We start from the raw sequence: 16,489 nt of genomic DNA, 5'->3' as shown, positions 1-16,489 counted from the left end.
CATACTACACTTTTGTTTGAGCAGACTTCGCAGTGAGCTTTGAACGGCGATCCAGGCTCACACCCGAGAGGCAGACTGTTTTCAAAACAATGACTTTTCATCCGGTGCAATTTGCACCAACACGCCCAGCTTAATCAAATCCCCTCATTGTAATATCGCTGTAGCCCTCAATGCACCTTCCTCTGAAATGACAAGACAAAAAAAGCCACTTACCTAAAAGTGTTCCACGATGTCTTGTTGTGAAGGTAGCTATAGCTCGCTAGACTAGCCAGTGGGCTAGCTATCTAACACAAGCCAAATAACGTTAGCCAGTAGTGCATCATAGCCAGCTAGCTACACTACAGGAACAAAAGTCAAACATGTTATTCAAAAATTATGAGCATTAGAGGTCGACCGATTATGATTTTTCAACGCCGATACCGATTATTGGAGGACCAAAAAAGTCGATACCCGATTAAATCGGACGAGATATACATATATACATATATACACACACACTTGTAAAATGAAAATTACAACAATACTGAATGAACACTTATTTTATCTTTATTTATGTATTATATTATCCATTTAGTCTCAAATAAATAATGAAACATGTTCAATTTGGTTTAAATAATGCAAAAACAGTGTTGGAGAAGAAAGTAAACGTGCAATATGTGCCATGTAAAAAAGCCATGCCTACCGCCGTGCAGTCAGACTGCTCTATCAAATCATAGACTATTATATTATAATTAACACACAGCAATACGAGCCTTAGGTCATTAATATGGTCAAATACGGAAACTATCATTCCGAAAACAAAACGTTTGCCCTTTCAGTGAAATACGGAACCGTTACGTATTTTATCTAACAGGCGGCAACCCTAAGTCTAAATATTGCTGTTACATTGCACAACCTTCAATGTTATGTCATAATTATGTACAATTCTGGCAAACTAATTACGGTCTTTGTTAGGAAGAAATGGTCTTCACACAGTTCGCAACAAGCCAGGCAGCCCAAACTGCTGCATATACCCTGACTCTGCTTGCACAGAACACAAGAGAAGTGACAATTTCCCTAGTTAATATTGCTTACTAACATGCATTTCTTTTAACTAAATACGCAGGTTTAAAAAAATACTTGTGTATTGATTTTAAGAAAGGCATTGATGTTTATGGTTAGGTACATTGGTGCCATGACCGTGCTTTTTTCACGAATGCGCTTGTCAAATCACCACCAGTTTGGCGAAGTAGGCTGTGATTCGATGATAAATTAACAGGCACCGCATTGATTATATGCAACGCAGGACAAGATAGTTAAACTAGTAATATCAACCATGTGTAGTTAACTAGTGATTATGTTAAGATTCATTGTTTTTTATAAAAGTTTATTGCTAGCTAGCAACTTACCTTGGCTACTTGCTGCAGTCGCATAACAGGTGGTCAGCCTGCCACGCAGTCTCCTCGTGGATTGCAATGTAATTGGCGTCCAAAAATGCAGACTACCGATTGTTATGAAAACTTGAAATCTGCCCTAATAAAAAAATCGGCCATGCCGATTAATTGGTCGACCTCTAATGAACATTAATATGAAGTTGGTCCCCCTTTCCTGCTATAACAGTCTCCACTCTTCTGGAAAGGCTTTGCACTAGATGTTGGAACATTGCTGTAGGGACTTCCATTCAGCCACAAGAGCATTAGCGAGGTCGGGCACTGATGTTGGGTGATTAGGCCTGGCTCACAGTTGGAGTTCCAATTCATCCCAAAGGTGTTTGATGGGGTTGAGGTCAGGGCTCTGTGCAGGCCAGTCAAGTTCTTCCACACCGATCTCAACAAACCATTTCTGTATGGACCTCACTTTGTGCACAGGGGCATTGTCATGCTGAAACAGGAAAGGGCCTGTTGCCACAAAGAAAAACTGTTGCCACAAAGATGGAAGCACAGAATTGTCTAGAATGTCATTGTATTCTGTAGCATTAAGATTCCCCTTCACTGGAACTGATGGGCCTAGCTTGAACCATGAAAAACAGCCCCAGACCATTATTCCTCCTCCACCAAACTTTACAGTTGGCACTCTGCAGTCGGGCAGGTAGCGTTCTCCTGTCATACGCCAAACCCAGATTCTGTCTGACTGCCAGATGAAGCGTGATTCATCACTCCAGGGAACACGTTTACACTGCTCCAGAGTCCAATGGCGGCGAGCTTTACACCACTCCAGCTTGGCATTGCGCATGGTGATTTCAGGCTTATGTGTGGCTGCTTGGCCATGGAAACGCATTTAAGGATGCTGCCAATGAACAGGTATTGTGCTGGCGTTGCTTCCATAGGCAGTTTGAAACTCAGTAGTAAGTGTTACAACTGAGGACAGATTATTTTTATGCGGTATGCGCTTCAGCGGTACCGTTCTGTGAGCTTGTGTGGCCTACCACTTCATGGCTGAGCCGTTGTTGCTCCTAGATGTTTCCACTTCACAATAACAGCACTTACAGTTGACCGGGGCAGCTCTGGAAGGGCAGAAATTTGACTAACTGACTTGTTGGAAAGGTGTCATCCTATAAACGGTGCCACGTTGAAAGTCACTGAGCTATTCAGTAAGGCCACTGTACTACTTCATGTTTGTCTATGGAGATTGCATGGCTGTGTGCTCAATTTTATACACCTGTTCGCAACGGGTGTGGCTGAAATGGCCGAATCCACTAATTTGAAGGGGTGTCCACAAGGTAAATTGCTCGCTAGGTTAGATACATGTCACGTGACATGCATCTAACCTACCGGTAGCTAGCTACATATTATAGCCAATTAGCTAGCTACTAGTCCCCACTGTCCCCTCCTGCACCCTGTTCTTCTGTGGGGTTTCACACTGATTGTAGTTGCCGGGATAGCCTAAAAACACACCACAATCGATACAGCTACAACCGAACATGACCATCGCCAGCAAGCACAACTCCACCCAGTGTTTGACAATCAACACAAGTCGAAAAAACGATCATGCAAATGAGGAAACGAAATAGCGAAATTAAGCATTACGATTGATTTATCGAATTTGATTGTCATAATTTAAATGATCAATCTTAAACCAGAGTATGGAAAAGCATTGTCAATTGAAAAAAAATAATGTATTTGTCACAATTCATGCTATCACAACAAGAAAATGAAATGGCAAACATGAGAAATTATTTATCATTTAAACTATGTTTTTGGATGTGCCAGTGTTGTACTGGATAGTATCATGGAAATGAATCAAACACTGCTATTTATTTTTCAAATTGGCAATTAATGCTTTTTGCAATTCCATTTTTTTTTAAAACAAATACATACCCATTTAAGGAAAAGGAATTGCAAACATGATAACATTTATAATTACCATTTGCATTTCCAATTGAGTTTTAGTAGCTAAATGCTCCCATATGTATGGGGCTTTCCTGTAACGCCCAGTAATGGACTAACCAGTTTCCCCTTGTATCTATGCTAAATCGTCTCTAGGGTCAATTGACTTAGTTACCGCCCTATACGGGTAATAAAAAGCAGTAAAGGCTAGAATATTCTCATCATTTCCACGTATCAAGCATTGATGTATTAAATCAGGGTGTCGCCTGGCATAGCCTGTTTACTGGCTACATCACACGTGTAATGCTGCCATTGTTCATCACACAGTTGTCTACGCAAATTTTACCTGAGGAAGTAGTTTAGCTAGCTGGATCTGCTGAGAGAAATATTTGCTTGCTGGTCACCTTCAGGCACACGACTTTTGTCCTTACAAAAATAACAACAGGTACAAAAATACAGTCGATAAAGCAAACTACCAACAACGAACAAAAACAGACGTGTATTCTCACAGCTCAAACTTTCCTGTAATCCCTTGCGCGTTCGTGAGACTCATGTGTGCTCGCCCCCGTGAAATTGCAAACCAGGTTCCCATCGCGATTCCTTTTCTGACGCCATACCGTATAAAAACGAATTCACGAGAGCTTGTGTAATTGTAATGTGATATTGTACCCCCTAGCGCGATTGTCCATTGTTTGTAATCTATGTATGCTTGTGTTCCCTCATGTGCTTTATGTATTGATTTGTTGTTAATAAAAAATTTAAAAAAGGAGAGCTGTGATGGAAACAGGAAGTTTCGGTAAACTACCCAAATGTAAACTAAACTAAATACGCTAGACAAGGTGGAACCTTTTTGTGTTGTTAAAATGTATTATGCGAGAAATGTCGGTGGAAACACTTTTATGCACAAATATTGATATAATTACCATTTCATCGAAGTAAATTTGGAATCACGTGACATGTGTTGCAGTCCCACTACGACTCGTCGGGAAAGCATGTCGTTTATTAGGCTACAAATGAAGTACATTATTATTCATTTCACAGGGTGGTGAACGTGCAAGGTGAATATCGAGGGTCTTTTGGTGACATAATAATCGGTGTTTGGCTGCCGTTTGAGAAATACTAATAATCTCACTTTTTGGTCCATTATAATAGTCGCATAATGTAGGCCAGGACTCTAACCCTGTTCCTGGAGAGTTACGGCCCTCTAGGTTTTAACATAACCCCAATCTAGCACACTTTATTCTAATAATTAGCTGGTTGATAAACTGAATCAGGTTAGTTACAACTGGGGTTGGAGCAAAAACCTACAGCAGTGTAGCTCTCCAGGAAAAGGTTTGAATTGGAAAACCCTGATCTAGGCTATATGTGCGCTGGCGAGACCGCACGTGCCAATACCAGAGTCACTCGCTCTATAACGCAACATTTTTCTATTGTCAGAAAACCATCAGTAGAGTTGAAAATGCGATGAAAACTCATTTAACTTGTACTTTTTATTCGGTACTTGGAATTTTTACCACAAAAGGTATGTTTATGTATACTACTTCATAACGCAAAGCCTTGTATCTGCAACAAATCAATTTGATAATAATATCCTTTTGATGAGCCAACATGTAAATGTAGAGGGTATTTTACTTAATTATAAGGAATTCTTATCACTTTACAAAATCCCTGTAACACTTAAAGATTTTCTAATTGTTTTAGATGCCATTCTCCCAGGTGTTGCTTTATTATTCAGGAATGTGTCAAGACCTGATCCTCAGAAGATACCTATGATTAACCCTGTTGCCTCATCAATATATATATATTTTTCTTATATTGGTCAATTCAACAACAATAGAGCTATTCAAATCAAATGTATATATATAGCCCTTCTTACATCAGCTGATATCTCAAAGTGCTGTACAGAAACCCAGCCTAAAAACCCAAACAGCAAGCAATGCAGGTGTAGAAGCACGGTGGCTAGGAAAACTACCTAGAAAGGCCGAAACCTAGAGAGGAACCAGGCTATGAGGGGTGGCCAGTCCTCTTCTGGCTGTGCCGGGTGGAGGTTATAACAGAACATGGCCAAGATGTTCAAATGTTCATAAATGACCAGCATGGTCAAATAATAATAATCACAGTAGTTGTCGAGGGTGCAGCAAGTCAGCACCTCAGGAGTAAATGTCAGTTGGTTTTTCATAGCCGATCATTAAGAGTATCTCTACCGCTCCTGCTGTCTCTAGAGAGTTGAAAACAGCAGGTCTGGGACAGGTAGCACGTCCGGTGAACAGGTCAGGGTTCCATAGCCGCAGACAGAACAGTTGAAACTGGAGCAGCAGCATGGCCAGGTGGACTGGGGACAGCAAGGAGTCATCATGCCAGGTAGTCCTGAGGCATGGTCCTAGGGCTCAGGTCTTCTGAGAGAGAGAGAGAGCAAGAAAGAAAGAGAGAATTAGAGAGAGCATACTTAAATTCACACAGGACACCAGATAAGACAGGAGAAATATTCCAAATATTACAGACTGACCCTAGCCCCCCGACACATAAACTACTGCAGCATAAATACTGGAGGCTGAGACAGGAGGGGTCAGGAGACACTGTGGCCCCATCTGCTGATACCCCGGGACAGGGCCAAACAGGCAGGATATAACCCCACCCACTTTGCCAAAAACCTACAACCTACATTATTCAAGCCTTGTTTCAGCAGGATGTTGTATCTATGTCATGCCTTATTGGAACAGTTTTATTGATACAGTGCCTTGCGAAAGTATTCGGCCCCCTTGAACTTTGCGACCTTTTGCCACATTTCAGGCTTCAAACATAAAGATATAAAACTGTATTTTTTTGTGAAGAATCAACAACAAGTGGGACACAATCATGAAGTGGAACGACATTTATTGGATATTTCAAACTTTTTTAACAAATCAAAAAATGAAAAATTGGGAGTGCAAAATTATTCGTTAGGTTAGCACTGCATGAGTCAGCCAGTTGCGATCAACACCTAGCTAACAGAAACATTTAAAGTAAACAAGTTTTGAACAAATATAACACCATCTAAACAATTATCAAATAATGTTGCCGTATATGCAGTTATCTTAGCCAGCCAGCTAAGGTTACTTATTTAGCCTGCTTGCTAGCATAGCCAGCTAACTAGTCTAGTTGGAAAACCACCACGGTCAACATAGCTAAGTGGTAAGCCAGAGAACAACACCAACTATTCTAGCACAAGCAGGAAAAAAATATATAAATCTAACAGATACAGTGGGGCAAAAAAGTATTTAGTCAGCCACCGATTGTGCAAGTTCTCCCACTTAAAAAGATGAGGCCTGTAATTTTCATCATAGGTACACAAAATTACATTGTAGGATTTTTTTATTAATTTATTTGCAAATGATGGTGGAAAATAAGTATTTGGTCAATAACAAAAGTTTCTCAATACTTTGTTATATACCCTTTGTTGGCAATGACAGAGGTCAAATGTTTTCTGTAAGTCTTCACAAGTTTTTCCACACACTGTTGCTGGTATTTTGGCCCATTCCTCCATGCAGATCTCCTCTAGAGCAGTGATGTTTTGGGGCTGTTGCTGTGCAACACGGACTTTCAACTCCCTCCAAAGATTTTCTATGGGGTTGAGATCTGGAGACTGGCTAGGCCACTCCAGGACCTTGAAATGCTTCTTACGAAGCCACTCCTTCGTTGCCCGGGCGGTGTGTTTGGGATCATTGGCATGCTGAAAGACCCAGCCACGTTTCATCTTCAATGCCCTTGCTGATGGAAGGAGGTTTTCACTCAATCTCACGATACATGGCCCCATTCATTCTTTCCTTTACACGGATCAGTCGTCCTGGTCCCTTTGCAGAAAAACAGCCCCAAAGCATGATGTTTCCACCCCCATGCTTCACAGTAGGTATGGTGTTCTTTGGATGCAACTCAGCATTCTTTGTCGTGGAGCCCCAGATCGAGGGAGATTATCAGTGGTCTTGTATGTCTTCCATTTCCTAATAATTGCTCCCACAGTTGATTTGTTCAAACCAAGCTGCTTACCTATTGCAGATTCAGTCTTCCCAGCCTGGTGCAGGTCTACAATTGTGTTTCTGGTGTCCTTTGACAGCTCTTTGGTCTTGGCCATAGTGGAGTTTGGAGTGTGACTATTTGAGGTTGTGGAGAGGTGTCTTTTATACTGATAACAAGTTCAATCAGGTGCCATTAATACAGGTAACGAGTGGAGGACAGAGGAGGTCTGTGAGAGCCAGAAATCTTGCTTGTTTGTAGGTGACCAAATACTTATTTTCCACCATAATTTGCAAATAAATTCATTAAAAATCCTACAATGTGACTTTCTGGATTTTCTTTTTCTCATTTTGTCTGTCATAGTTGAAGTGTACCTATGATGAAAATGACAGGCCTCTCTCATCTTTTTAAGTGGGAGAACTTGCACAATTGGTGGCTGACAAAATATTTTTTTGCCCCACTGTATTTTTTGTTGTTGTTGTTGATAATATTCGCATGAAAATCTGTTTTCCGTGCCAAATGGACGGAAACATAGTTATAGGCTCACAAATAAAAGGCACCGTATCGGGACAAAGATGTTTGAGACATTTTATATAAAAACGAAATTAATCAAGACACCTTTGATTTCAGTGATGGAAAAAGTACCCAATTGTCATACTAAAGTGAAAGTAAAGATACCTTAATAGAAAATGACTCAAGTGAAAGTCACCCAGTAAAATACTACTTGAGTAAAGTCTAAAAGTATTTGGTTTTAAATATACTTAAGTATCAAAAGTAAAAGTATAAATCATTTCAAATATTAAACAAACCAGATGGCACAATTTGTGTTTTTATTTATTTATGGATAGCCAGGGGCACACTCCTACACTCAGACATAATTTACAAGTGATGTATTTGTGTTTAGTGAGTTTACCAGATCAGAGACAGTAGAGATGGCAAGGGATGTTCTCTTGAGAAGTGTGTGAATTGGATCATTTTCCTATCGTGCTAAGCATTCAAAATGTAACAAGTACCTTTTGGGTGTCAGGGAAAATGTATGGAGTAAAACATACATAATTTTCTTCAGGAATGTGATAAAGTGAAAGTAAAAGTTGTCAAAAATATAAACAGTAAAGTACAGATACCCCCAAAACTACTTAAGTAGTACTTTAAAGTATTTTTACTTAAGTACTTTACACCACTGTTTGATTTAGTCATTTGATTAGATTTTTTCAATTAACAGCTTTGACACTAAACAAGACATTATAAAAAGCTATTTGTTTAATCAATAAATCAAGTTTTTCAGGTGCAATTGATTATATTAATTAAAAAACAAAACGTTTGTATTGAAAGTATATTGTCTACAAGCAAGAGCTTCCAGATCTTAGACAGCAGGTGGAAACAGGAGATATTCTTATATCCCTCCAGTAATATTGAGAAGGCTTTTCATATTGATACTATTTTCCCTTGTGCAGTATTCATCCACTCTCCCTAATTACTATAACTCGTTCTGTGAACAAATACAAAACATTTTGACAGTTAACTCAGGAAATAAGAAACTCAATATAATAACTCAATTACAGTTACTTTAGACAGTCACAACCTTTTCCTCAGAGATCCTTCATTAAACCACAGTATTTTTCGCACCCTCTTGCTCCTGGATATGTAATTTTGCTGCCTAAAAGTAAAAGAAAAGAAAAGTTATATACCAGTAGATCCAAATGGTCTAGCAGCAGTCGATGGAATCCCATTATTATACTGCCTGTCTTGATTAGAGTAGACCGGCATGTAAATCAAATGTACTACATACGAGAGGTCATTAAAGGTTGTGTGTGTCTCACCTTTTGGACAAGCACGTCAGCATCGGAGCCATCAGAAGCCGCTCCGTTCTGCACACCGTGGGCCTCAGGGGCCACAGGGCTCTCTATGGTCAGCTGGGGTGTGTCTATGGCCGAGGATTGGAGCTCAACGTTCTCTGAGTTATTGGAGTTGGTCACATCGGAAGTACTCGCTGTCAACACAGAAGAGCTTTCTTCTTCTTCTCCTTTCTTATCTGAGGTGGTGGAGTACTGGTCTGAAGGAGGCTCTCCCTCTTTCACATCCTTCTCTTCCTCCATCTGTTTCTCTTCTGACTTCTGGCCGCTGCCAGAGGCCCCTTTAGTGGTGGTGTTATCCCTGCTTTCAGATTCCGGTTTCTTCTCTGCAGTGGGGCCTTCACTGGAGTCTGCATCCAGGTCTTGGGCCTCTGAAAAGGGCTCTTTAGTAGGTGGGGACCGTGGAGAGACTGCAGGGGTGCTGGTTAATGACTCATCGTAGCGAGGACTACTAAGGGATCTGAAGCTGGACCTGTCTCTAGTGAGGGTGCCGGACTTGCCCGGACTATAACTCTGATGGAAGTCAGAGAAGCTAGCGCTCCATGACCTGGGGGACATGAAAGATCGCCTCTTCAGAGAGCCAGTCCTGAAAGATATGTGAGAGGAGGGATAGGATGACTACATGTTGATACGCTTTGCTTTAATTACCGTTATGCTTTATGTAACTCACTATTTCGTTCATCCCAGACCACAGCTCATAGATAGACTCAAAATGGGAGGAAAGTTCATTTAAAAAAAAAAAACAGGGTTGGTGAGAGATGTAAAATCCTAGCCAACTTACGGATTCAACCCTTTGATGACAAACACCTTGTCTGGATGCTGATCCTTCAGGTCCTTCATCACATTCTGTAAATAACTGTTGGACTGAAAGAGAGGATATTACACCAGTTTAAGAATAGATATAAACTGAAAGAACTAGGACTTTTGTTACCTAAATGCTGACAAAACAGTTAAGTTTTTTATAAACCAAAGCAAAGCCCCACATAACTGCTTTTTTCACTGTGTTCCAACCCCAGATATTGAGAAGAATATGACCTGCACATACCGTAGTCATTTCCTTGAAGAAGGTGTCCCGTAAATTTGAGATGGCTGTGAAGACTGACACATAGCATCCAATTCGACTTCAGGAAGGAACAAAATGAAGAGAAGAAAAAACATTATTCATATAAATTGTCCGCTACTTTTTCTTTGTTGACACACTTGATCTGATGATGCATTTGTCATTCTGCTATCTGGCTATATGCGGACTTCTGACTCGTTACCTGTCATAGAGAGTAGGGAGCTCATCCCTCAGCTCTCTGTTGATGTCCTCGAAGACAATCTGGGTTCTGTTTACCTCCTCAGCTGCCTGTGCCGAGAGAAGCACCATGACGAGATGAGTTTGTAGTTTTGTTTAAATGATCATTGCTGTGCAAATTAAGTAGACAGGGGTATCTTGTCTGTCTGACCTTAGCAATTTTGACATCATCTTTCTTTTTAGCATTCTGCATCGCCTCCAAGTGGTGACGGGAGGAATCATAGTCGACTAACTTCCTGCCTCGTTTGGCCACCCTCTCCTGGGGGGTTGGAGGAAAGGAATAATGCCCGTGTGAGATCAAATATTTAGGGAGTGTGTGTGTGTGTGTGTGTGTGTGTTTCCATCCTTACCCTGACATCGGGGAACTGGCTTATGTAAGACTCAATGGTGCAAAGTGCCTTATCTATCAGCTTCGCCTCATAATCATTCCACAGGAGGTCTTCACCCTGTTGGCATATGGAGAAAATGTATGTTTTTTTTTATACAGAAATGTGCATAATAATAATAATCAACAGTCATGCATGCCATTCTTAATAATACAGCAGTGCTATGACTGACCTCTACAATGGTCCCCAGTTCCTCTTCTCCATCCCAGTCCGGCTCATAGACACCATACAGAGACTGGGAAAGACGTTTGGAAGCTTCCCGCATTCCTGCGGAAAGTCGACAGCATGCATCACATGTTATCAGACTGGGGCACTACTGATGGTGCTAAAACTATAGAAAACCATGCAATTTATGGACAACATCATACAGATCACGTTTAATTTACAACATAGACGGACTGAACAAATGTTTACCTTTGACAGAACTAAGGTAAATCTTCAGGTCCTTGTATAACCGGTTCCCATCAATCTGCAAACAGAGATTATAGAGTGACTCATCTTGTCTGTAGGCTATACATACATCTATGGGATTTACTGGGGCACATTTACAGGCCTTTTCTATAGAATATAAATCACATATCCGTTTAAGGTTATCGTTACAGGTTCATACATATGGTGTGGTCTGATCTCTGTGTAGTACTGTACTGTCATGGTGACTACCTGTTGGTCATTCAGATTTAGGAGGCATTGTTCAAATATTTCATCTTTGGTCTCCACTGTCTTTCCAAACTTCTGCAAGACCTACAAAGTAGGGAATACGATACATGTCAAACAACTTAATAATATTGTGCATTATATTGAGAAAGTTAAAGAATATACCTTCTCTTTGCCCCTGCTCAGCTGTCTTTGGAATCTTTTCGCAAAGACCCCAGTGCCTCCTTTTGGACCATTGCCCTCTGCCATAATTTCTCCTTTTCCCTGGTGTTGAGCTTTTTATCCCTGGAAATGTAGAGGTGGAGGAAAGGCAAGTTAAGACATTAGTCGGGATGGATGCCTATTAGGCTCAAGATCAAAAGTGCATCAAACATGTATGGCAGTTTTAATGACTACATTTAAAAAATGTAACTAGGCAAGTCAGTTAAGAACAAATTCTTATTTACAATGACAGCCTACCTCAGCCAAACCCTAATGATGCTGGGCCAATTGTGTGCCACCCTATGGGACTCCCAATCATGGCTGGTTGTGATACAGCCTGGAATTGAACCAGAGTCTGTAGCGACACCTCTAGCACTGAGATGCAGTGCCTTGGACCGCAGCGCCACTCGGGGGTCCCCCTGTGTTCCCAGTGTTTTTAGCACACCTATGTCTGATTAATGTATTGCATTATTAGCCTGGGAGGAAGGAAGGTGAACTGGTGATGGCTTGAGTTTGAAGAGGAGGGAGTACAGGGCTTAGCATGTCTCTCTCGATGCTAAAAATAGATTTTAAGCTTGGAAAAGTTGAATATTTTCAGAAGGAGTCGGGTAATTGGTTAAGGGCAGAGGATTGGAGAGAAAGAGAGAGGAGATCTAGGGAGGCAGAGGATGGGTTTGAATCTGTTGAAGCTAGAAATAACAAGTGAGAGGTTGTCAAGGAAGATTGGTGTCAAATTCAAACAGGTGGAGCTGGATGGCAGTTTGAGTTCTGGGGATGAAATGGAAGGGGTAGAAGCTGTTGTGAGGAGCTTGGAGCCCGAGCCTTGCATTGATGCATATGGTTATGATAAAGATACATTTGGTCCAGTAGGAGTGACATTTCTGGATAAAGTGGATCCTTGCCTTTTGGTGGATCCATTTGTGGTTTCAGGGTTGGTGGGAAAAGAGTTGGGTGCAGTTGAATCAGTGAAGGTAAACTGTAGTGGACTTGTTATATTTGTTTGTGTTTTTCTGACCAGAACTAGCTGGCACTCCGTGTCACACAACTTGGGTCAAGATCTGTTTCTTGCTTTGCTCTTAGGAACAGGGCACCATTAAAATGAGCTATTTCTGGTGTAGTGTTTAGTGTGGAGGTGAAGTTGAAGATTCCTGGTGTTTGTGACGCCCACCGCAGACCCGGTGGTGAGTGTGGTGAAACAGAGGAGTCACTGTCAGTCCTTTTGAGTGAGAGTCTTTACCTGACAAGGTCATGATAGGATATATCAGTTATCCTGTTAAAGATTTTGTGGCGAATCCACTGCACTGTTTCAGGTGCAACATTTATAGTCGTGTCACAGCAGTGTGTATGAGGGAAATTCCAGGATGTGGGAAGTGTGCAGGAGGGCATGGGATAGAGGATTGTGTCGTTTTGGTGGATAAAGTGGTGTGTCAACTATTGGGGTGCACGTGTTGCTGTGGATATCTGTGCTAGCACAGAGGGATAGACCAATGAACGATATACAGTATGCTTCAGTAAGGTTGGCTTCTTAGCGTTCATAGCAATGGTTATCAACTGTACTGCAGAAATTGAACATAAATCACAGAAAAAATATGTTGTGGTGGCAGCTGCAGAAAAGTATTTGGGAGTACGAGATTTTACTTCAGAAGAGTTACAGCATGTGCTGAGTGGTAGTGTCCAATCCTCTCAGGCCGTTGGCCTGGGGTAGGATAAGATTGGGTTAAAGTAAAGGTGATGGGTTTGAATGAGTTAGTTGGTAGGGTAATTAAAATGTATTTATATTTTTCATTTTTCCCACTTCCCCTTTACGATTTTGTATCACAAAGTGTAATTGAGCTATACTATAGTTCAGTTGGGGGCGTAATGCAACATATTGGATGCCAACCGTTGTTAAACCTCACCAAAGAAGAAGACGCCGCCTATGTCTTATCAAATTGTCGTTGGCCACGCCTACATACTATGGAAGTGAACTTTACACAGGACTGTTTCAAGATAATGGGGCTGGTCCGATGTCAGAATACCATTTGATATTATATAATTTACTGGACCTGATAAAGGGAGTACGATAGCAAAATGTGCAGCTACAGACCTGAGAATCCAGTGGACTGGATGGGCCATATCAGGAGCTCTCAAATCAGAGAAGTTTTATGATTTAGCAGGTATATAACATGTTGATTTGAAACACACCAATTCATGCCGAGGCGTGTTTGCAGGGAATCGCTACGATTTCAACCATTGGTTGAATAAGTAATCGAATCTATTAGGTTTGGGCATAGGCCTATTCTAAATCAACAATAATACGGTCAAACAAATGTTTGCAATGGAATTAGGCATTTTTTTTCCATTAATGAAAGTATAGCATTTTGTATCTGATGAATATCAATGTTACAAAACCACTTATTTAAACGGTTTCCGTTGCAAGAGGTAATGAATACACCCCAGTTTACTTCAACATTACCACCAACTGATTTAGTCACCCTTGCAAGCCTCTATAAATAAGAATGCTAAAGCAATGATCCAAAGTCCAAGATGATTTGCCACATTGTAGCGCGAGATTGGTCAATTTGTATCGTGATATGTTTACCACAAATTGTTACTCTGTAGCTCACCCGACTTAACTTTGTATAGTAGATCAATGTTAAAATTTTACCAATGCAATATTGTTACGCCCTTTGTCGATCATCAAACATTTGCTATGGTAAAGGGAAATTCCACGATAAGAGTGATGCTGAAACTCAGATGTTTACTTTAAAATGTATACCAAACAAAAATGAATGATTGCAAAGTTAAACAAACTAAACAAATATGCACAATGACTACGTTTAACAATTTCCATGGAAAAATGTACAAAAACACATTTACAAATGCAAAATTTGGTAATAATGACAGTTTGCCATCATTCTGTCATAACATTTTATGATAGCCTTGAACTGAGTTATTGCATGTGTCATTATTTTGATGCAAAGTTTGGTAACCCTATGATAACACAAACCGCAAACTGTCATTCTGTTACCAAACTTTAAATCTGCACTGTTCTTCAAGTAAATGTGTTTTTGCAAGAGGTTCAGTTGAAATTGTTAAAAGTAATCATTGCAAAGTTAAACAACTATGCACAATCATTCTTTTTTGTTTGGTATACATTTTAAAGTGAAAAATCGGGGTGTATCAGCATCACTCTGTTATCGTGGAATTGGCCATTACCATAGCAGATGTTTTTGCCAAAAATGGCGTAGCAATATTGTAACATACTGTACCACTCTGTTACCATGGAATTGCCTTAAACCAAAAAACAGCAGTCACAACCTTAAAACAACAGTCATGTAGGCACATGCATTTTGACAATTGCATGTGACAATTGTTAGCTTTTGCCTTATTCTAGTATAATATGTTACAACAGATCTGTCTACATATGAACTGTCAAAATGCAAGTTAAAACTGATAGGACAGGATGTGCCATTCAGAATTAGCTATTTACTTTACAGTTATGTGAAACGCTGCAACTTACCTGTAGACACTGAATGGGCATTCCTTGTCAATGCAACAAATTAATTGCATTTCTTGACAAGCTTCTTTAACTTGTCTTCTTGTGCTGCTCCTCTGCTCTGTATGTGCTCATTGAAAGTTTTACCCTTGAACTTTGGAGCTAATTGTCACTGTCTGTAGGCTACTGGGTAAAATATTAATTGAACACGCCTTACTGTGAAACGTCTATTTTTTAGGGTCTGGCACATTTATATTACTTGCCCACCTGAGTCGCTATTGGGGAGGGACTCTTGTCATTTGAGGCAAAATGTGCAGACTGGATTGGTAACAGCATGGGGAGTAAGGTAAGCTTGACAGAGTCGGGGTGAAAGGGTTTCCAATCTAGTGCACAGGTGGCCAGTGGCACCTTAATTGGGGAGGACAGGCTCATAGTAATGGCTGGAAAGGAATGAATGGAATGATATCACTTTCAACAGTTTCCATGTGTTTGATACCATTCCATTCACTCTATTACAGCCATTTTTATGAGCCGTCCTCCCCTCAGCAGCCTCCTGTGACCTAATTTCCAATCCCATCAGTGGAGAAGAACAAAACAGTTATAAACACCTGCAGAGCTTTAGTGTTCTCTGCTGATTTGCTTTTCATTCAACAAAGTTGTGTATCAGTTCAGCAGTCTTAGCCAAGGCTAAGGCCAACAGTGTTGCAGAACCCTTTATGGTTGTGAGTCGTTATGGTTGGGTTAATGAATAATGCTGGGGATAATGTGACAACGGTACTCATGTTCTAACCTCTGCAGGCTTGGAACATTCCTTTTCATGCGGATCGTGAAGGACGGCCAGGATCGCAGGTTTAACCATGTGAGACAGCCCAGGGATATTCTTTGTGTACTGGAATGTTCAAGGTACTTTGAATTATTATGGTCACCGACTTTTATTTTTCTCACTCAGCCACAGTAGCAGTGATTTCCATCATCCTTAAGCAACCCGATGTAGCCCATTAGAGAATCCACTTTAACTCACTGCTCAGTCTTATTTGCTCCTTATAAATTTATGAGATTAGGATAGCCACTGATATCAGGGTTGTGCCCAAATGGGAGAGAACATAAATTAGTGTTAACATTGCACACTGATAGTATACAGTACTCTTTTGCAAATGTTTTCTTCTATTTTGGTCCCAGGTGAAGGTCTTGTTGAGTAGGTGCATAATCTTGACATGTAAAACATATTTAGACATCTTTGATCTATTCTACCAATGGTTTAGTCAATTATTTATTCCTCTACCTTTCAGTTGTCTGGGTGTTTGACGCGCTTGCCCACCCTCATG

The 16,489-nt window shown here is 40.6% G+C and overlaps 1 pseudogene; it reads right to left on the bottom strand.

Moving 5' to 3' along the window:
* Nucleotides 1–8,431: 8,431 nt before the first annotated feature.
* Nucleotides 8,432–15,333, bottom strand: LOC109908209 (bridging integrator 2-like; annotated as a pseudogene).
* Nucleotides 15,334–16,489: the final 1,156 nt, after the last annotated feature.

Source organism: Oncorhynchus kisutch, linkage group LG17 (assembly GCF_002021735.2).
Source record: "Oncorhynchus kisutch isolate 150728-3 linkage group LG17, Okis_V2, whole genome shotgun sequence".
NCBI classification, from domain to species: Eukaryota; Metazoa; Chordata; class Actinopteri; order Salmoniformes; family Salmonidae; genus Oncorhynchus; species Oncorhynchus kisutch.
The sequence above is the reverse complement of the archived record's forward strand: the minus strand, read 5'-3'. Positions and strand labels throughout refer to the sequence as shown.